Below are 23,853 nucleotides of genomic sequence, written 5' to 3'. Positions count from 1 at the left end.
ACGACTAAAGAACAAATCGGCTTGTATATGATATTTTATACAGTCAGTGTAGGTAATTATAATTAAAAGCATAAACATCTGGTTTACACAGACTACCCACAAAGAAACAATGCAAATCGTTATACATTACAACACACGCGCTACTCACCGATTCACGATTCCGTTGCTCCGATTTCAAGCACAATGTGCACACACAACAACACACGCGGTGAAAACGAACAATATGAATTATGATAATTTATGCGCATAAACCCCTGAATGAAAAAAAACAACAACAACACAGTTATAGCAAATGATCGATGTCCTAGAGGATACTTTAACCGAACTAATCCATAATCTCCATTTTTGTTAATGTACTTAAAAAAAATCATTATAATACCAGACGTCCTTTTATCAAAGTTATATCGGACGCGAAATCCATCGAACGTGCCCCCTGAGTGACCATTCGCCCGCCATGTTCAAACCACAAATTATGTCAACATAAGTAAGCCATAATGTGCTGTCCTAAGATTGGTGTTGACGTCTTCCTTTGTTAAATGCTCGTAAATCAAAGATATTTTGTTCCCGTAAAACATGAGAGAGGGTAAAAGAAAAATGAGACGAACCAAACAGCGTACACCGATGTAATACACCGCTCTTAAAACGGCTGGACATTTTTCTTCAGGGTGGACTTCTTTTTTCCCTCATCGAATGCATTCCATATTTAAATAAACAAAATACAGTGGGAACCTCTTCTGTATCGTTTTAAATTAGCTCGAAAATGAAGTCTGAACATGCAATACGTATAAAAAACGCCGTAATGATCGTGCACACGTGTTGTTTTTTTTTTTTTAATCTTTATGAAATTTTGCATCTGTGGTTGTGTCAACATTGCTCGATTCTCGAGACTAACAGGACTAGTTGTATTGCGTCGTAAACGTACATTTTAATCGGTCAATGAACATGTTGCAATAACGTCTCGTCACGCACAACCTCGGCATCGTGCGAGCCTTAGAGTCGCCCGGTGATTGGTTCTCGCGTGTCACGTGATTGTATCCCGCGCTGCCATGGATTTGGGGGAAGATTTCGATTCGCTGAAGAACGTTTACATCCAAGAGATCAATAAGGTGATTTATCACGACGTGTATCGAATCGTTAAATAATATTTACATTATAAACTTACTTGCGTTTAATTAAACGAGAGAGTCATTGGGCTGGGAGTGAGGAGAATGGGAGGAGGTTTTACAGGAGGTAATATGGAATAGGCAAAGCCTCGAAGTGAACGTAGAATTCTTCTTGCATTCGCTTCTTAAATATATCAAATTAAAGTCTTTTGCAATGAAAAAATGAATATTACCTTCACAACAACAACTACACGGCCTCAAACAGGATCTCATCAAAAAAAAAATAACATTACCTCAACATTACCTTCACAACGACAACTACACGGCCTCAAACAGGATCTCATCTAAAAAAAAATAATATTACCTCAACATTACCTTCACAACGACAACTACACGGCCTCAAACAGGATCTCATCTAAAAAAAAATAATATTACCTCAACATTATACCTCAGCATTACCTTCACAACGACAACTACACCGCCGAGAACAGGATCTCATCTAAAAAAAATAAACATTACCTCAACATTACCTTCACAACAACAACTACACCACCTAGAACAGGATCTCATCTGATTTAAAAAAATATATTACCTTCACAACAACTACACCACCGAGAACAGGATCTCATCTAAAAAAATAAATATTACCTCAACATTACCTTCACAACAACAACTACACTGCCTAGAACAGGATCTCATCTGAAAAAATAAATATTACCTCAACATTACCTTCACAACAACTACACCGCCTAGAACAGGATCTCATCTAAAAAAATTAATATTACCTCAACATTACCTTCACAACGACAACTACACCGCCTAGAACAGGATCTCATCTAAAAAAATATATTACCTCAATATTATACCTCAACATTACCTTCACAACGACAACTACACCACCTAGAACAGGATCTCATCTAAAAAAATTAATATTACCTCAACATTATACCTCAACATTACCTTCACAACAACAACTACACCGCCGAGAACAGGATCTCATCTAAAAAAATTAATATTACCTAAACATTACCTTCACAACGACAACTACACCGCCAAGAACAGGACCTCGTATAAAAAAATAAATATTACCTCAACATTATACCTCAACATTACCTTCACAATGACAACTACACCGCCGAGAACAGGATCTCATCTAAAAAAATTATTACCTCAACATTATACCTCAACATTACCTTCACAACGACAACTACACCACCTAGAACAGGATCTCATCTGAAAAAAAAAATTACCTTCACAACAACAACTACACCACCGAGAACAGGATCTCATCTAAAAAAATAAATATTACCTCAACATTACCTTCACAACAACAACTACACCGCCGAGAACAGGATCTCATCTGAAAAAATAAATATTACCTCAACATTACCTTCACAACAACAACTACACCGCCTAGAACAGGATCTCATCTAAAAAAATTAATATTACCTCAACATTACCTTAACAACAACAACTATACCGCCTAGAACAGGATCTCATCTGAAAAAATAAATATTACCTCAACAGTACCTTCACAACTGCACCGCCGAGAACAGGATCTCATCTGAAAAAATAAATATTATCTCAACATTACCTTCACAACAACAACACCTCCGAGAACAGGATCTCATCTGAAAAAAAAAATCCTCAACATTACCTTCACAACAACAACTACACCGCCTAGAACAGGATCTTATCTTAAAAAAATAAATGTTACCTCAACATTACCTTCACAACAACAACTACACCACCTAGAACAGGATCTCATCTAAAAAAATTAATATTACCTCAACATTACGTTTACAACAACAACTACACCGCCTAGAACAGGATCTCATCTGAAAAAATTAATATTACCTCAACATTACCTTCACAACGACAACTACACCGCCAAGAACAGGATCTCATCTAAAAAATATAAATACTAGAAGCGAACGTAGAATTCTTCTTACATTCTCTTCTGACTTTACCTATAACTTGTTCACAACTGTATCTGCAATTTCCGGTTACTTCGGCCTGGATTCAGGATCAGCGATCAAATGATGTAAATCACGATTTAAAATTATTTTTCGATGATGTGGGAGATATCTTTATTAAAATCAGTGGAGGAAATTGTATTGTACTGAATTGGGAGATGCTTAGCAGGCAGACACGAAGCGGAGGAACAGTCGAGCCGGGCTGTGTTGCACGAGTGCGAGCCAGGGCGTACTGTGCCCGCGGCTCCCCTTTATTCCGTACGCGGTACACTCACGAGCCGGCCGACTCCAGTATCACTACGACGCCTCAGACGGCGTGCACACCTCATATCCCTCGCCGAACCCCACGGCCACTCCTCCACCATCACGCCCATCATGCATCATCATCATGCCCCTCCCCGTGGGCATGGCTACACCACAGAAATATACACCATGTCTGATATTATTTGGGTCTTTCATGTCTCCGACGATGCCTTTATCTCCCAGCATGCATCATTCCCCATGACAAAAACCGAAACAAAAAAAAAACCAGAAGCAAAAAAAAAATGGAAGCAAAAGGGTCATAGCCAACAACACCTATTCCAAATTGCCAGGGGTATTGTGTTGTTGTTGTTGTTGTTGTTTCCTATTCTCTCATGTGCACGCGTTAATTATGAAGCTCACTGCGTTCGCTCTTAGTAAGTATAGTGAAGAAAGAGGTGTGCATGCGCTAACCCTGCGCTGATCCTCTCTCTCTCTGTGGAATCTATGTCCTTTCTGAATTGTGGTGACCAAATCTGCACACAATATTCTAGATGTGGCCGTTGTAGCGTCGTGGCAGAGGTACAAGCAGGCAGACACAAGCCGGATGGTAACACAACTCCGCTTTATTATCTCGAGCGAGAGGGTGAGGTGTCGGATGCCCGTAGCTCCCGCTTTATTACGCCCTCGATGCACTCTACTGGTCCACGACCTACAAGACACTATTAATGACAGCACATGCTGCTACTGACGCTACTGGTGCTACAAGTCCCTAGTGGGCGCGAACAGCTATATGCCTTGCAGACACGTGACCACCATCACCACTCCTCCACGGCCCCACAATGCTCCCCGCATTGTGCTTTGCACACGTATGCCAATACGCCACATTCCCCCCTCCTAAAATTATGATTATAAAATGACGATTATAATGACAAGCATAATTGGCAAAGCATACTACGACACAAAAAGCAAAGAGGAACAAAACGACATCAACCACGCAAAATCCTCCCAGTACCACGTCATTTGATCGAACCCTTGGGTGATGGTCGGCCGGGAATCAAACCCAGACGAGACGGCCCAAAAGAAAAACGTGCTTCATCCGCACGGTGCGAGTGAGTTGCACTCCAAATGCAGTAGACTGTAGAAGCGCCCCCAGGCGGCCCATGCTTACACGCCTCCCGCCGAGGTCGAGGTGACACCCCAAGCGAACCTCCCCCGGCACCATCAAATGCCCCCGGTCGACAAGTTGGCACATCTCCCTCAGACAGGACCGATTCAGATAAACACCCCGAGTCTGCAAGCCCCGCAGGCGCCAGCGCGGCTGACCTTGGCAATATCAGGGGTGGGGGTGACGCTGAACAGCGAACCGGCTCTGGCTCCTCGCCATCCACTCGAACCAGGCAATTAGCCGGCTCTATTACCAGCCGTCCCACACCAAAACCACGCATCAGCCCCGGGCGCAACACCGCCCCTGCCACCGACCCCTCAGGTCGCAGCAACTCCAGCCGAGACCTCAACGCACGTCCATACAGACGAACAGCGTTGACTGGATACATATGAGGGTCATACAACAGCCAAAACATCGTCTGCGCAGATGCCAACTTCTCTTTACATACAGCGCGTTCCCACAGTATAATGTTAACAGATGAGAGTGCAGCGAACTGCGGACTGTCATCGAAGACCGAGATCTGGAAAATCTCTTTATTCGCAATGACTGTCTGCAAGCTCTTCACATCATAGAAAGCATTGATCCCAATCAAACACATTATGCTCACACGCGGACTGTCGGCATTTGCTTTCATAACGCCATGCTGAATCACTCGTGCCGCGAGAATCAAACACACAACAATTAACAAACCATGAACCATGCTGCGCGCACGCCTCTTGGTTGTCACGACGTTGAGGCGATTTGCGTGCAGGTCCCCATCTGAACGTCGAAGAGGACACCGTCGATGGTCGCGTTCTGTGAACTTCTTGAATGCGACCGGCTCGCTCCAATCCCCCGCTGAAATCGCCTGAACGACACGGGAGTGCACTGTATCATGAGCGCAGCGCAAGCGCGAGAGCCCGTCGCAGCTGACATGCTCCCCGTTGCTCTGGAACCGTATATCGTAGTTGCAGGAAGCAATGAACGGAAACCCACGTTGTATCACCGCGGCTCCTGCCGCCGGGACCTCGCCCTCGGGTCTCGAGGGAGGCCCGGGCCCAAACGGAGGTACGGGGCCCGAAGGAGACACAGGTGCACCTGGAGGTACGAACTCCGAAACAGGAACCTCCTCCCACCAATACTCTAATCGGCACGGGAGGTCCAAGGCCACTGGCTGGCGCCGTCCAGTCTAGCCTGAGGCTAGCCAGCCAGTCCCGGCCAAAAATGGCGGGCCCCTCCCCTCGTACCACAAACAATGAGAGTAGGGCGCTTTGACCTTGGTAGACCACCGAGACGTCTGTCACAGCAACTGGTGTAATCGCTTCGCCGGTGTACGTGTACAGCGAAAAGGTCGTCTTGACCAGGTGAATACCACGGAGTTCACGAGCGGTCTGTTCGCCCATGATCGACACCGCAGCCCCGGTATCAACTTGAAACACGATCGGTGCCCCGTTCACTTCGACCTCCACTGTCATTGGTCTTGTTACCTTCGGACCAATTGAAAACAGGCTCAACATCAGCTGCATTTCCTGCTCCGGGCCGCCGGGATCGCTAGGCCCAGGCTGCAGGCCGCGCTCCAGGTCGTTGGGGTCGTCCCGCACCTCGCTATCCAAGACCTTAACGGCGGCCCCCGCCATTCGACACACACGCTTCAGATGTCCCACCTTGCGACAATGCAAACACACGGTGTTTTTATACGGGCACACCCGCCGCAGGTGCTGTCCTCCACACCCCCAGCACCCCTGTGTGTTCATCTCGCGGCCCGCGCTGCGGCGTGCGGCCCTGGCCCGCACCGAAAGGCGTGCGCGTGGCCTGGGGCACCTGGATCATTGCGTGGACCCCGGGGTCACCCGACATGCCCCAGCTGGGATCACCCGTCACGCCCTAGTCGGCGATGGCGCGGACATCTCCGAGTGTCTGCTCGACAGCTGAAGCAGTCTCGACCACCGAGTGGAATGCAACGCCGACACCTCGCATTCGCAGAATCGCCGACACCATTTTCGCATCTTGCAACCCAGAAATAAAGCAATCTCTGAGTCGAGCTGGACGCTCCTCTGCCGTGAACTTGCAGGCCACGGCCGAATGCTTCACTCGCGCCACGAAATCTGCGACGCGCTCCTCCGCACCCTTCGCGAGGTGATCGAACTAGTATCGAGCCAGCTGCAATGACTTCTCCGGCGCCATGTGGGCTTTCATCTTCTCTACCATGTCCTGAAACAACAGCCCGTCGTCACTGGGCTTATCCGGCGCCACCAAATCACTCAGCAGTCGATAATGTTTCGTTGATAGCGAGGCGAGCAAGATCGATTTGCGCTTGCTCTCGTCGTCTACATCATTCGCGTGGAAATAGCACCCCAACTGTTCTGAAAACAATTCGAAGTCGTCTCCGACGAAGACGGGCACTCGTCCGTGCGCCGTGCCCCGACCTTCCACCATCCTCGAGCCGTCTTGCCGTTCACTCGACGTGAATTCGTAGGCAACGGCGAGATGCCTGGCTGCAGGACTCGACCCGCACCGAAGACTGTGCGTGCGGCCGCAGGCGCGCGAAACTCGCGATGCGCTTCCCTGGGCTCCTCGCCAGGTGATCAAACTCGTACCGCGCTAGCTGCACTGATTTTCCCGGCGCTTCGTGCGCCCTACAATCCAATTGCTCCGGCAACGACTCAAAGTCAATACCGAGGAAAAACCAGGCACTCTGCACGCGTCGATCCGAAACAGCCTCGTCGCCAAACTGTAACGTTGTGGCAGAGGTGCAAGCAGTCACACACGAGCCGGATGGTAACACAACTCCGCTTTATTATCTCGAGCGAGAGGGTGAGCGTCGGATGCCCGTAGCTCCCGCTTTATTACGCACTCGATGCACTCTACAGGCCCACGACCTACAAGACACTACTAATGACAGTACATGCTGCTACTGACGCTACTGGTGCTACAAGTCCCGAGCGGGCGCGAATAGCCATATGCCTTGCAGACACGTGACCACCATCACCACTCCTCCACGCCCCCACAACGCTCCCCGCATTGTGCTTTGCACGCGTATGCCAATACGCCACAGCCGTCACTAAATTCCTGTACAATGTCAACACCACCTCTTCACCTCCACCACCAAAGGTGAAGGAGGTTATGTTTTCACCACTTTTTTCTGTCTGTGTGCAGGATATCTCAAAAAGTTGTGGACGGATTCGGACACGAAACTTTGGTGGGCATGGTTCGGTGTGTGACGACGAATAATTGAGTCAATTTTGGTGAAGATCCGGATCCAGATCTGATCATTGTTTTTACTGATTCTTCACCATTGAGAGATCGGGCAAAACCGATATGTTGTTGTGGTGCCGGGTATCTGTGGCGAGCACGGCCGCTAGGGGGAGCAGTTGAGTCGGCTCCACCGAACACCCGGAATTTATAGGTCGTCACCCCGGATAACTCTGGAGCCGACGGATCACTTAAAGGACCGTGGTCGTCAATACTTCGACGGCGTGGGGAAGGGTTAATTGCCTAATTTCAATATACCTAAATACCCACGCAGTCTAACTACCGGGGAACCACACCCTCAGAACACAGAGCAGAGTTATCACGAACAAAGAAAGGTATCAAATATACAAGCAATTCCTTAAACAATTCTACTTCGAGACGGGGCCCACGGACACACGCATACACAAATACCCAGAAAGACATGTAACTCAAGGTCTTTATTGCCCCTTCAGCTCGGAGGGAAGATGAGCTGAGGGAAGAGAACGTGCTGGCTACCTGGCAACGTTCGCACCTTCCTGGAGCACCAATCGCCAAAGAACGGACCAGGGCAGCCGAACCCAGAGGAGGCAAGACGAGGTGATCTCCCGTGATGAGATGGTCGACCGCTTGTCGTAATGCCCCAGACAAGATGCCTCGGATGCGCGGGATGCAGTCAGCCGCAGACCCAGATAGAAGCGTGCTCGAGCAGACGGGACGCAATCTTCAATCAATTTCGTCGTTTTCTCGGGGCGGGTCCGCTCCCCCGTCGCCTGTTCTCATTGGGTGGACGGCGTGTCACGGCTCCGCCTTCTTGCAAAGGACCGCCCAGCTCTGGTCCGCGCATCGCCCATTGGGCGGAAAATGACGCATACCCTTATTTGGCGCGCAGCCAGAGCGAAACGCTTCGTGACCATATTTGGTGCGAAATCCACACCGACTGGGGCATGGAATTCCGCACACGCCCGCATGCCGGCGAGCGCGCGAAGAGCACGGACAATGCGGCGAACAGAGTGTTGTTGTTGTCGTTGTTGGTGATGTAAAAATCCTAACTATAAAATAATTCACAGCACAAGTACACTTAATTCCCATTAGACACAGGGGGTGGATTCTTACTATACACATATACTTAACGAAATAACTGAGCTAAGGGGACTTGAATGTTGAGTGCTCATGACTGCCAAATTCGTAACAATATATAGCACCAACTATCTTAAAAAGTTGGGTCTTTTGGGGTCTTTAGGGTCCTTATGGTATTTTGTCTGTTTGGTGACTTTTGTGTCCTCGGGGATTTTTGGGTATTAGGGGTCTTTTTGGTCTTGAGGGTGTTTGGGGTCTTGGAGATAATCAGGGTATTTGGGGTGTTTGGGGTTTTTGGTGACTTTTGGGTCTTTTGGATATATGGGGACTTCAGGGTCTTTTGGGTTCTCCTGTGCTTTTGGGTCTTCGTGGGCTTCAGGGTGTTCGGTGACTTTTGGATCCTTGGGGACTTTTGGGTCCTTGGGGTCTTCAGAGTCTTGGGTTATTTGGGGATTTGGTGGTCTTGGGGGTGTTCAGGGTCTTTTTGGTCTTGGGGGTCCTCAGGGTCTTTGAGGTTGTCAGGGTCTTAAGAGTCCTCAGGGTCTTAGAGTGTCTTCAAAGGTCTAAGGGGTCTCCGCATTCTAAAGGGTGGAAAGGTACATTCCAATAGTACGTAAATAATAGAGATTATAGTCACAGGCTGGACGGACAGACACCGAGACAAGCTATTTTTATATACAGATGAAGGTTGTGGTAAAATTTCATCAAAATCGTGTGTGTAGTTTTGGAGAAGAGAGCAAATACCTATTTTGGGGGGCAGTTCCAAACCGCCCCCCCCCCCTGTAGACCTCCTTCATGAGCGCAGATATTGATGAAGTCAATACACCTTCGTTAAGCATCAGATATGAAGCTTGTGGCCAAGTTTCATTAAAAAAATCGTTTGTTTGGTTCAAGCTATAATGACTGAAGTGCTTACGGACTGACTGACTTACTCACCGACTCACCTCCGGACACTGCTCGATTGCATAAGCTCCCCGGAACTCCGATCCAGGTGAGCTAAAAACGAAAAGCACGGTCCATGAGTCAGTTCAGGAATCCGTCTGGGAAACCCTGTTATTTATGCCCATTAATCACGTACTGTTTGAACGTTGGTTGCACACCACACAAACGTCTCTAAATTACATCCTTTTGGAATGTTCATTTCACAGTGAAGCTGTGACAAAATGTCTAAAGACCCAAAAGACCCCAAGGTCCCTGAAGATCCCAAGGACCCCAAGGATCCAAAACACCCAAAAGACCACAAGGACCCATAACACACAAAAGGCAAGGACCCAAAAGACCCCAAACACCAAAAATACCCTGAAGACACAAAGCACCCCAAAATACCCAAAAGACTAAAAAGACCCCAAGGATGCAAAATACCCAAAAGATCAAAAAGACCCCAAGGACCCAAGGATGCAAAACACCAAAAAGACCCCAAGTAACTGGAGAAGCTTTCTTCGAGATGACAGCAACAAGACTGAGCTGTTTCACTTTCTTGCGGAAAAGATGTGTGAAGCATAGATGACAAGCACAGTCATTGTCACAAAAGGAGAAGATGCCATTAGCAACACAAGGAAGTCACTGGATGCTGTGTCTCCATGTTGTCATGAAGAAGCTGACACTCGAATATTTGTACACGCCAGGGATGCAACGACGGATGGTAGCAAGTCCATTATCATTAAGGCTAATGAGACGGACGTACTAGTCATAGCAATATCTGTACTGCAATCATTACAGGAACTAGGTCTTGAGAACATGTGGATTGCCTTTGGCCAAGGAGCCATGGCGCGATGGATTCCAGTCCATGAGGTAGTTTCTGCAATAGGGCCTGAGAAAGCTCGAGGGATCCCATACTTCCATGCGTTCACTGGATGTGACGTCGTGTCTGCCTTCCGCGGTAAAGGGAAGAAAACTGCATGGCAGACTTGGAACGTCTTTGATGATGTTTCTGAAACATTCACCAATCTCATCCAGCATCCAACATTGATTCGTGATCTTGACTTTTTTGAAGTTTTTTTTTTTTTTCAAATTTTTCAAAATTTGGATTTTCAAATGGCCAATCAGGCAGATTTGATTAGAATCCCCTGGAGAACAAATGTGCCAAATTTGATGCTTGTATCATCATTTGCACGATTCCTCTCAAAAATTGCTGTTATCTGCCCCACTAATTGGGCACAATCCTAGACGGGTCGCCACTCCGACACAGTATATCAGCATGCTGGCACTCATTTTGCCGACCTCAGAAGGATGACAGGCAGAGTCCACCCCACCTGGTATTAATTCAACATCAATTCAACAACAACAGCGTTCATTTTCTTTAAGGTTCACGCAAGTATTTATACCTAAACATATCAAGAAGCACTAAAGTCAAAATCTCACCTTAATTCTTCATCCAAATCCATAGCTGAGGGAAATAACATGTTTTATCAGGCTGTAATTCAATATGTTGTCGCATTTTGTAATATTTTCGAGAAGAATGCACCAAATCAAGATAACAGAAGGAAATTAGATGGAATAGTGAGGACAGCTAGTAAGGTGATTGGTTAGGATGTTACATATTTAGAAGCTTTATTTAAGGATGTTCTAGAAATAGGAAATCTCAGATTATTATTGATGATGTAAATCACCCTCTCTATCCTTGTTCAATCTTTCATCGGTCAGGAAGAATTCCACTTCCACGGGTTAAAACCAGTACATTGAGAAACTACAAGGACACTCGGTAGAACGCATACCTCCGCCACGTAATACCTGATCCACAAGAACATATCGGGCCGAATACACTTTTGAAATATCATGCTACATATCGTTTTTGGGCCTATCTCTCAATGGTGAAGAATAACTTAAAAAAATTTTCAGATCCGGATCCAGATCTTCACCAAAATTAAATCATTTCTTCTTTGTCACATACCCAACATGTCCACCCAGTTTCGTCTGAATCCATCCACAACTTTTTGAGCTATCATGCGATATATCATTTTTCGCCCCATCTCTCAATGGTGAAGAATCACTTTTAAAATTCTAGTAGTCGGATGCGGATCCGGATCTTCACCAAAATCTAATCCGTTCTTCCTTGTCACACACCCAACCTGTCCACAAAATTCCATCTGGATCCATCCACAACTTTTTGAGATATCCTGCACACAGACAGACAAACAGAAAAGTGAAAACAACCTCCTTCATCTTCGGTGGTGGAGGTAATCATTTTTTTCTTTGTGCTCTGAGGCAATACAATGACTCATTTTCTAGATGAGTCTAATGAAGGTGTTGCTGTTAGAGATCTGCTGTGTTTGCATTTTTAATTTGGTATTTCCAAAGAATATTGTTGCGGTTCTGTAAAACCGCATGCCTCTAAGGCAATGGCACCCAATATACAGTGATCCCCAGGCAGTTATTTCATTAGTCTTCATGTAGTTGGTCCTCCCCTCATGTCTACTGGGTTAACGGGACAAAGTGCGTTGCGTGGGTCTCGTAGTTAGATCTGATAAATATCACTGATCCATACTCTGACCTCCACTCAAACCCTTTCCTTTTAGCCAAAATACACAACAAACATGCAAACATACATGCCATTCAATAGACAATTGTTTAATAGGCACACCGCGATGCCTCCTTTGGCTCGGATCATCCCTGTTGCGCACAAGACAACCTGCCCCGGGAATTTGCGCACCATTATTTCATTCAAATCTGTGTGCCAATTCCCAACCGGCACCTCACTTTACTCTGCACCTCGCTCACCAAATCTCACCACTTTGACCACAAATGCCTCCTGCACACGGGAAAAATACTCCCGCACCCCCTCGTACCTCTGCATCGCTACAATTCGCCACTTTATTTTGAGGAGCACCTCGCGGCGTCGGCCATTGTCCTTGGCGCCACACGATGCTCGACCACGCCACAGATGCTCTATAGCTCCACCGCATCTCACCGGGAATGTTCCGGGTGAGCGTCCGGAATTGTTACAGCCCTCATCCAGTCGTCAGACCATAGCAAGATCGTAAGCAACGAGGAGGGTTCGTGGGAAGGGCGAGCTGGGAGTTTGGTTCGGGTCCCTGGCTCATGTTTTGGCTCATGGAGGAACCCGTGGATGGCGAAGAAGTCCGCTACCATCCAACATACAGATTACACTCGGTGCACATTCGGGGCCGGGGTACCGGCTCGGGGAGCCTGCTCCCCATGTTAAGTCAGGAGCTCTGAGCCGATTTCCGGTGGGCCTTGCAGGTTTAGATCTGAGCCTGGCGGAGCGTGGCTAGGGCCACTGTGGCCCGATAGAGGAGCAGGATTTGGGCCAAAGTGCGTCGCTTTCTGGTCCTCGCCCCACCCTTCGCCTGGGGCTTATAAAAGGGGGTAGCGCAGAGCCGTTTAAGAGAGCTTCTTCTTCAAGAACATCATCCGTGTGTGACTGCTGTCCTTCAAGAGCATACAGTGGACTCCCTGCCATGCTGTTGACGTGCCGCCAGACGGACTCACGGATGGCGGATCAATGCAGAGCATGCTTTGGCACGAGCCCTGGCAAATAAATAGGCAGGAGATAACGCGCCATATCACAAGGTGGGAACGCTCAGGCGGAGCGTCACACAGAGGTACACGCGACACATACAGACCTTTACACGGCTAGGTTAGCGATCTTCCTTCTCACGCATCTATTCTCCTCTCTCTCTCTCTCGAAACACCCCTCTATCCCATCTTCGGTGGACGAACAAAAAAGAAGCGTACTGACTCGCAATCCCATTTTCCTTTGGAATGACACTGCACCCCTCATGTCGCATACATCGCACCTCCCCACTCCCACACCAGTATCTCTCCAACTACCCCTCCCTAAGCATCCTGGGCCACATTGGTCAGCCGACCGTGTGTGTGTGTGTGTGTGTGTGTGTGTGTGTGTGTGTGTGTGTGTGTGTGTGTGTGTGTGTGTGTGTGTGTGTGATGGCACCTGTCCTAGATAAAGTCAGATTGTAGAAGATAATCAGGATAATCCTGTTCTGTGTCCTCTTTTGTAAGTTGCCTTTTGCCACACCCCTCAAATTCCTTGCTATCCCCCGCTGTACCAAAAATAAAAGCTCCCCCATTGACTGTGCCACATACTTTTCCTCGCTTGGTTGTACAGAAATGTTTCCAGCTCGTTTTTGTGTTTTCTTCCATTGGTCCAGCATGGCCCACACCCTAGTCTAGCCGGGTCGTTATTCTCCAACGATCTGTTTCCTAGCCGTGTTTGGCAGTTCGCTCGGCTGCATCTGATGTGGTAAGGTGATCCGGTTTGAGCAAGTGCGTACCGAGAACGTGTTCCCCAGTAATTGGATCACGTGACCTTAAGGTAAACTGTATCTATTAGACAGAGGACCCCCGAAGTCACGTGGTTGAGTTATTGGCATTCGCGGTCCATTAGCGACCCTCCACGTCACAATGTTATTCGTGTGCGACATCCTGGGATTCAGGAGAGTGTGGTGGGAACCCGAGGTAGTTCATCCCTCGTGGTCTTTGTCCCCGACCCCAGGGTCCGCAACAAATATATATGCAATGCTGTTTTTATGACGCATGTTTTTTACGATGAAGTTTGTACTATTTTATGCTAATGTTTTAACTGAAGGTATTCAAGTACCACATGGAGTGAATTTATTGTTTATTTATTGCACAAAATGATTAGGAAGATGAACTTCGTGTTTTTTTTTTTTTTTCACATGATCAATAAATAAATAAATCATCCAGGCTGAACAGTCCACATTTTGTATCCCAATGATAGACCGGATCTGGATCCGGACCTGAACCTAAATCTAATCGACTTGTTCTTGTCACCTAACCGACTCATACACCTAGTTTTGTCATAACTCGTCCACAACTTTTTGAATTTTCATACTGCATATCATTTTTGCCCCCATCTCTGAATGATGAAATGGTGAAGAATCACTTTTAAAAATTAAAACATTCTCGGATCCAAATCCGGATCTTCACAAAAAATTGAATCAGTTCATCCTTGTCACATACCCAACCTGTCCACCAAATCTTGTCCGATTCTGTCCATAACTTTTTGAGATATCCTGCTCACAGACAGACATGGGTGAAAGCATAACCTCCGTCTACTTTAGGTGGTGGAGGTAATGAAACGAGTGATTCTTACCTCACACATTGTTTTTGCCTTCAGGAACTCGAAAAGGCCATCAATTTGCTGCGACAGGTGAAGACAAATATGTCTCAATTGGGCATGGAGGGAAGCGATATCGAGAAGATGGCTCAGGTTTGTCTAACCCTGCACATCGTTCCCTTATTCACAAGCAATCAAGAGACGTGTTCCACCGATTTGATAATGGGTGCCTGTTCGTTTGATTAAATGTAAAAATTACTCTTTTGTGTTCGGTAGGTTTGGAAGTGTTTTGAGAAGCATTTTGCTGAAGTATCCATCGCGCTTTCCCACCCTCCAGGACTCCACTTGTAGGTGTCATTTAAAATACTTTTATTGTGGCATGTTCAGAACACAATATACATGTCAATTGATTATCAATGACATTATCTAATACCTTGAACTTTGTATTGTATATTTCAGAGCTGTCAACTTGATGGCTATAAAAAGAAACTGTCCCAAAACCTGTTGTTTTCATTTATTTTCAAATCAAATACAGTGCTGTGCAGCCATGTTTCCACCACCTACAAACATAAAGTAGCTCGAAAACCATCTCCACTATCCGCAAGCATAAAGTAGCTCTCCACGTGCATAAACCATCCTCCACAAATAATGATCACACTACCCACAAATCCTCCATGTACCCACAACCCCCTGCCTGGCTACTTATGTGCAACATGTCCTGGATCTCATTCTTTCTTCTTGTCCCGGTGCCGTCACTTGCTGCGATTCCTCACGCTTGTGGACTTTTTGTGCTCATTGTTCAATCATGGATCCGAAGCACAAGAGTAGTGCAGGAGATGAGTCTGTTCCCAAGAGGCATAGAAAGTGTCATGAGCCTGAGCCAGAAAGTGGAGCTACTAGACTGGCTATCAACAGGTGAGAGTGTGGCTTTTGTGGCATGAACGAGCCGACTTTCCTTACATTAAAGAAAAAAAACAAGAAGGCAATTCACGAAAGGGTCGTGGCTAGCACAGAACCCAGCACCAAAGTGGTTACCCAGGACAGGGACGTTCACATAGAAACCATGGGGAAGGCAATAAATGGTGGTTAGACGACAATGCCCGAAAAACGTGCCCAGAAAGTAGACCTCTGATTCCTCAAAAGGAAAAGCGCATGTACGATCACCTGGTTGGTGCTGGTGGTGCTGCATACCCGAGTGACGCGGGTACAAGTGGCCCCAGTCCCTTCCGAGCTAGTGGGGGGATGGTAAGACTGCTTCAAGAAGTGGTACGGTCTCCACAATATGAAGCTTACAGGCAAACATGCCTCAGCAGACCACGAGGCAGCTAAAACCTTCCCTGCTCAACTCACACAGCTCATGGAGGAGAAGGGGTATTTACCAGATGCCAACCCAGTGATGGAGCAGTACCTCCGGTTTAAGAGGTTATTGGATCATGGTTTGTTGCCGTACAAGGAGCTATACAGAAACCTGCAGCACTCAGCAAAACAGCGGCCCATTACCCATTTTCTTCACTCTGGCCCCTCCACCTGAACAACTTGAGCTCTCACCTGTATTAGTAGGATCAAAATATGAAATAAACAGCCTAACCTCAAAAAAATTGCAAGAAAACGTTTTATCATGTTTTTCTGTAGTACTTGGTCCAGAGAACAACATATCAAAAGTTGGCCGAAATCGGACCATCAGAAAGGGTCAAACTTTGACGTTAAAAAAAGATGGCTGCCACTATTAAAAAGTGCCTCATTTCTTCTCATATCCCATCATCTTAGCTGTTCTTACACATATAAGTGTAAAAATAAACAGTTTAAAACTGTTCAAACCAGTATCTCAGTGAATTCATCATTCTATATTGAACATTGCATACCCAAGTGACGTCATGAGATAATCTATGACGTCACTTTTTATTATTTCACAATTATGTGGCAAATTGATGATTATTGTGACGTCCACGGGACTTGAACAGTCCCGCCAATGTAGAATGAGCCGAAACGATGGAGGCGGTTTATTTATTTATAACCCAAAGATGGCGGTTCTAATCGCTCTACCGCAAACGGGACGAGGAAGTTGGCACGAGTCGCTTTTCACTGAGTTAAGTGTTTATTTCTCTAACCAGAAATAATAATAAGACTCGGCAAGAGGAGGGATCCGGGGCGATTCGACGGGATGGTGTGGGTTCGGGCGTGGGGAAAACACAGACAATTCCAATGGATATACAAATCTCAAACCCTCTACCAGATCTGGAGCTGGGCCCGCATCAGATCACAATTTGCCGCGAACCCAAACCGACGGCTCAACGCCTCGCAAATGTGGGAGCTGGTCAACATCCCCTCCGCGATCACGTTTAACACATCTGCGGCTGGTCCCCGCAACGTTGCCACCAAATTCCCTGTACGTTCCCGCTCATTCCACCCGTTTAGTCGGGAAATACACTCAAATTGCGTCAGAAAAGCTTCAAGGCTCCCTGACCCGTCAAAATTTACCAGGGGGATCACTTTTACGGTGGCCCGCTTCTCAGTTTCTCCCTTGTCCGAATCCAGCCCAGGGATCAAACACCCTTGTGGCTGCGTATCCAATTTCGGAGCCCACTGTGGCCAAAGATGTTTTGTGGTGAGGGTCTCATGGGTCAATTTTGCCTCCTGTTCCAAACGTTGAATGGACCGATTCACCTCTTCCCGCAGGATCTTCTAGGCCCGCACAACCTCCTTCAAGGCTCCGTCACGAGTTTGTAGCTGCTCCTCAACCAACCCGGACACTCTACTTACAAAAGACGGCTCTACCAGGCCTTTATCCAAGACTTCATCTTTGCTCATAATTTTATCTTGTTCGTCCAAACGAGCCTCCAATCCTTTTACCTCCTCTGCCAAATTCATCCCTTGCTTCCTCAGCTCTCCCCACTCTTCAACTTGCAGCTGCATACGAGCATCCACACAGGCACGATGACGTTCCAGGCTTTCATCCACTTTATCAACTCGAATGTTCGTTGCATCAATTTTATCTACCAATTTTTTCCGTATATTTCCCCCCTCCAATGTCATTTCTACCTTTGTTTCCTCCAATCTATCCTCGAATTTGCTTTGTATTTCTCCCAATTTAACATCCACACACTCCTGCATCTCAGTTTTCATTTTCTCCATCTTTTCCCCCAATTCATCCCTCATTAAATCAATCCGTGCACCCAACTGCTCCCCCATTACCCCCAATTGATGTCATTTCTGCCCCCTGTGCCGTCATTTTTGCCATTTGTGCCGTCATTTCTGCCCTCTGTGTCACGAATTGATTTGCCATTTGTACCGTCATGTCCGCTATTAAACGTTCCAACAGTGTCTGGATCGTCATCGCACCGGTTTCTGGCGCTGCCGGCCCCGTTACGGGCGATGAAGCACGGTCCACGCTCGGAATGGGGGAGGTTCCAACCCTACCCCCGTCTCTCCCTTCTTCCCCCGACTCGCTGCCAGACACGTGGCCTTCCTCCTCAAACATCTGCACATCCGCCATGGTGCAGAAGTCCCGTTTGCCGCCAATTAATTTTAATTTGAAAAATCCCGCCAAAATTTTCCCGCGCTCGCGCGCTTTTCTGTCGTAATTTTATATTCCAATTCGTGGCGAGATTTTAATCTTGGTATATTCTCCCGATACCAAATATAATTTAGAGGGGTTCGAACATCCAACACCCTGACACCAATGTGACGTTCACGGGACTTGAACATCCCGCCAACGTAGAATGAGCCGAAACGATGGAGGCGGTTTATTTATTTATAACCCAAAGATGGCAGTTCTAATCGCTCTACCGCAAACGGGACGAGGAAGGTGGCACGAGTCGCTTTTCACTGAGTTAATAGTGTTTATTTCTCTAACCAGAAATAATAATAAGACTCGGCAAGAGGAGGGATCCGGGGCGATTCGACGGGATGGTGTGGGTTCGGGCGTGGGGAAAACACAGACAATTCCAATGGATATACAAATCTCAAACCCTCTAAGGCGCCAGGTACACACACACACACACACACACACACACACACACACACACACACACACACACACACACACACACACACACACACACACACACACACACACACACACACACACACACACAACGTAGCTATTCCTGGTGGTCAGGCTGGACCATGGTGTGGACGCAACAGTCCCTGTGGTGGCGTCGGACGAGCTGGCCTTGCTCTCGTCAGGGGGGCAGGAGAAACCGTGGTGCTGTCGACCTCCTGGTCCTGGCCCAAGTCCGCTCACAGCCGCCAGGGAACCAGTTCTGGCGCCAAATTGCGAGCAGGAGAGGGAGGCAGGTCCGCCCGCCATTCGACCCCGTACTCCGAGCCAGCAGAACCCCAGAGCCAACCAAGGTGAGGCACGAGGCTCAGCAAGGCTCCAAGACACGATGAAAAAACAGGATCGAATCAGCGCAACAACAAGCACGCTCCCAGCACAACAGCCTCCACCAAAACGGTTTTTCTGTCCCGATCTTCTTCCTCTTCCTTTTCGACCCCGAACAGAACCTTTTTATCCTCCCGTCCTCATCACTTCCAATCGAGCCGTTTTATTGGCCCACTGCCGTCGCCTTCCGCCAATCGTGATCACGGGGCGGAGCCATCCGCAGCACTGTCCTGTGACGTCACGGCAAGCCTCCAGAGAATACTAAAAGGGGTTTACGCAGACACACTTACCCTATCCCGTGTCCCTATCTAATTACGTGACAATTATCATTTCCCCCTTGAAGAAATGGACATTTATTAGACAACTTATCACCAATAAATTGCTACTTATTACATCGAGATCCTGGTACACTCGAACAGCATGGCATACCTAATTAAACATCCTAATTACCCTTTGAATGCATACCCCCCCCCCCCCCTCAAACGTAACATTATGAAGGTTTTAGATGGTATTACTGAAGGCATGCAATTTCATCAATTATTCCTGATCAAGCACCTATAGTTACAGTGCTGCCATCTACAAACATCTTCACAATATTAAGACAAAGGATTCCAATCAGATTCAGATTTTTCCAAATTTCACTTCCATAAAAATGTTGAATTATGATATAGAAAATGACAATATGTTTCGAAACTAAAGAATAGCCTGGTGTTGGCGCAGTGGTTAGGGCAGCGGCTTGGGATCCAAAAGGTCCTGAGTTCAAGCCCCGTTGGGCCACTGAATTAATACACCAGGGGGTTGACTCAGCCTGTCATCCTTCCGAGGTCGGCGAAATGAGTACCAGTGTACTGGGCCGGTGTATACCCCGGTTAAAATAGGTGTACCATTTCCCTGTGTCGTAAGAGGCGACCAGGGTTGCGTCAGGAAGGGCATCCGGCGTAAAACATGTGCCAAATCACTATGCGGATCATAACGGATGATCCGCTGTGGCGACCCCTAACGGGAGCAGCCGAAAGAAGAAGAAGAAGAAGAAGAAGAAGAAGTTTCGAAACTAAAGAAGATCACACAGGTAAGATTTAAAAAACTTCCAATGGCCATTTTTCCCATTAGACAGTCATTCAGTTTGACTTCAATTAACACTGGTGAGGTCATGTGCATTTCTTGTGTAGGCGTATATGGTGTAAACTATATGTAGGGCAGAGACCATTTCCAGGGTTGATCTTGTTAGGTGTTGTTTACATGTAGGTCTATAAACAAATAGTGTTGTTCTGTGTCATATCACATGCCTGTTAAAGGCCCAGTCCTTGCATATGATTGTTATCTTTCTAGGCCCTAAGTAATAGCAATTCACATGCATGTTGTGCAGTTATTACAAAACCCAAGCTATGGTACCACTGTGGTATTCGATGGATATGAGGGACCAAGCACAAAGGACAACACCCACCAGCAACGGAAGACAACAACTGTGAGAAATGCTGTCAACATTACAGAGACAACTAAATTTGTGGGGAAGAAGGATGATTTCCTTTCCAATGAAAAGAACAAAAAGTCACTTATTGATATGATATCAGCATGCCTGAAGCAAAAAGGCTGCCATATTGTCCAGGCAGAGGGGGATGCAGATGTGGATATAGTGAAAGCAGCTGTCACAATGTCCACTTTCAAATCAACTACGCTTATCGGAGAGGATACAGATCTTCTAATATTGCTTCTCTATCATTGGAAAATGGATAGTAAAGAACTTTACTTTCAGTCAGACAAAGGGAAACCAAATGTCTACAATATAAAGGTTTTGAAGCAGTTACTCAGAGATGATGTTTGTACTGATTTGTTGTTTGCCCATGCCTTTACTGGATGTGATACTACTTCTAGAATATTTGGGGTTGGGGAAAAAAAGTGTTCCAAAAACTCATCAAAGGTGATTCTGTCTTGCATTCCTGTTCAAAGATTTTCTGTGCTCCAAATACGGATCAAGATGCTGTAGAAAGTGCTGGTGGCAAGGCAATGGTGTCATTGTTTAATGGGAAAACGTCTGACTCTCTTGCATCATTGCGATACAGTTACCTCTGCAAAAAAGTGGCGACAGCAAAGACATTCGTAACACCAGAGAGATTGCCCCCCACAACTTCAAAACACTTGCTACAAAACAGCACTCAAGACGAACTTATCTTCAAGTCATGGTATGGATGGGCCAGAGTGATAACATGGACATTACAAAATGGGGCTGAGACATTCAAGGGAACAAACTCACACCAGTAATGATGGACAACAACCCTGCTCCTGATATTCTGCTAAAAATGATTCACTGCAACTGCTCGGCTGGATGCAACACACTTGGATGTAGTTGTAAGAAGTACGGACTTGAGTGCACAGGGGCTTATGGACCTTTCCAAGATGGCAACTGTGAAAATATGAACCATGCACCCATTTTAGATGAAAACGAGGACGAATATGCTGACTTTTTTGGCTAAAGCAGTAATGGGTGTCCCAACTGGAATGACTTCCTTGGTACCAACTACCCAGGTATTATTTAAAAGAAATTGAACACATTGGTCTCCATGGCTGTTGTTTTTGTGTGTATAAGACTGCGGCTTAGTAAAAGGTATGGTTGTGGCATCGCAATCTTGGCATCATCATTGAATTTATGATGTCATCTGGTTATCAAACAGGATGAAAACTATTTTTGTGAACATGTTTTCATAAATTTGGAAGTTACCATTAAATCACATAAAATTACATCATGACGTCATGACACAATGAATGACATCATGATGCGACTTTGGGACACTCCCAGCAACTTCACATGTTTTGGTACTTATAAGGTAATAAGTTTTATCGTTAATTGTCACTTTTAAAGTGGTTGAGAACTGTTTGTTTCAAAGGTATGCATAGATTTTAGGTATTTTGCTCGAATGGCTGCCTTCTTTTTTGACGTCATATTTACACCCTTTCTGATGGTTGACGTGGATTTCTACCCTATGGAACCGCGTTGTGATCGAAAGGATTCTTTTGATTGTTGAGGGATCTTGACCTCCTCGAAGATTCAACGTCTAGCCAACTCAGTGTTGCATGTATCGGGATAAAATAAACCACAGAAGTCCAGTAATAATCAATGTCCACAAGGAGTTCTTTCTTCTGTACCATTTATTTGCTGTCCCTCAGATCATCTTCCCCTCCCCATATATCCATTCCATTTTATAAGCAGAGAGGCCCTTGATCGCAAGAACAGAATGCACAGCTTATCAGCCCGGTCACCTTGTACTTTCAGAAACCCAAGCAATGTCCAAAGTGTCAAAGAAAGACAAGATTATAAGTAGGTGGTAGGCCTTAACAACTAAATAGTAGAACAGTAGAGGAAAAACACAAACACTTTGACCTACTCAGACTGAGGCAAAGGTTTCTTGTCTAGAGAGTAATAATTTCCCCAACACTCCCCCCTTGTTGCCTAAAAAGGCAACACTAGTTAAGTTTAACGATATATATTTTCTCTTCACTTGGAAATACATTCTCTCTTGCGTTTGAGTGTGCCCATTTTCTTGGGTAGTCACATCCCCCCTTTTCCCCATCGTAGAGCTCAGTCCCTTAGCCTTTCCTGTTCCGCAAGCCAGGTGGCTTCATGTGGTTGTACAGCTTCGGACCTGGTTGAGGTTCCGGTAGGCCTCTAGGCCGATAGAAGATAAGGCTACCCGTTGGGCTGCACAGCTGATTTTCGACAACCTATTTCGGGAACAAAGCAGATGAGCAAGAGTGGATTGACAATTCCCGTGAATATTGAACACATTCATTTGCGCTACTTATGGATTTCCAAGTTCAGGTTCTATCTCAAAAGAGTCGTAGGACTCAGTCTCAAAACCAGGGTATGAGGGTGGTGCTTGGGCCACCATCACCTTTTTAGCAGTATTCCTCTTTAGACAAGAAACAATCAATGCCGGCATTGTAATTGTTGCACATCTAACAAGCACCACTGCAATGATGATCCACAATAACCCAACGGAAATCCAATGCAATAGGGTAGTTCCCCAGCCTCCAAAAATCCCTTCAAACCAGGAATAAAGCCCATCTTTCGTGAAATAATTGTGATACTTGGCTCCTTCTTGTTTAATCTTGTCAGCTATGTTTGTGATTTTCTCCGAGTTATCAGGGATACAAGTACAACACTCAGAATTAATTACAGCACACGTTCCTCCTTGAGCCACGAGAATGAGGTCGAGCGCAACTCGGTTTTGCATTGAAACTGCACGTAGGGCGACGACCTCCGAGTTGATATCAATCATGCCTAGAGCAGTTTTATTTGCCAATAATTCAAGCGAAGCAGCTTACTCTGCCAATCCCACAGACGTTTGTCCAACACCGTAGTGAGGGATTAAAATCATGAAGAACAGTTCAGTTGACGTGAAACCCCGTTTATCCCGTTTCAAATGCTCAAAAGGTGACTTAGATAACAGGCGCATATGTGGCAAAATATATGACAAGAAACAAGATCCATTCCAATTAACTGGAAGCCATGGGTATGCTCGATTTCCACACACGAAATAGGTATTATTTAAAGCGACTTGTGGTCCCATCGTGTGATTTTCATAAACATAATTACTGCATTCAGAATTCCCTAATCTTTTTTCTCCCCATGCCTCTTGTAC

At 46.3% G+C, this 23,853-nt stretch overlaps 1 protein-coding gene and 1 long non-coding RNA gene across 4 annotated transcripts in view; one reads left to right on the top strand and one right to left on the bottom strand.

Annotated features, from left to right (window-relative positions):
- Positions 1 to 373, bottom strand: part of LOC147025479 (carbohydrate sulfotransferase 14-like) — a 41,717-nt gene extending 41,344 nt beyond the window's left edge. The window contains exon 1 of one of the 2 annotated variants that reach the window (XM_085886498.1): positions 149 to 373. The gene's annotated coding sequence lies outside the window, so the exon portion shown is untranslated. The remainder of the gene's footprint in view (positions 1 to 148) is intronic. The other variant, XM_085886499.1, reaches the window with a different exon arrangement.
- Positions 374 to 916: 543 nt separating this feature from the next.
- Positions 917 to 22,139, top strand: LOC147025478 (uncharacterized). 2 transcript variants are annotated; one of them, XR_015059554.1, is made up of 4 exons: positions 917 to 1,106; positions 14,893 to 14,985; positions 15,109 to 20,681; positions 21,164 to 22,139. It is a non-coding gene; the product is annotated as an uncharacterized LOC147025478 (long non-coding RNA). The 2 variants fall into 2 exon arrangements; XR_015059553.1 differs by lacking the exon at positions 21,164 to 22,139 and having other exon boundaries at positions 950 to 1,106; positions 15,109 to 15,332.
- Positions 22,140 to 23,853: the final 1,714 nt, after the last annotated feature.

This window comes from Eptatretus burgeri, chromosome 6, assembly GCF_056783735.1.
Source record: "Eptatretus burgeri isolate ZD-2024b chromosome 6, Ebu_testis_v1, whole genome shotgun sequence".
Classification (NCBI taxonomy): Eukaryota; Metazoa; Chordata; class Myxini; order Myxiniformes; family Myxinidae; genus Eptatretus; species Eptatretus burgeri.
Note: the sequence above shows the minus strand (reverse complement) of the source record. Positions and strands in the feature narration are given on the sequence as shown.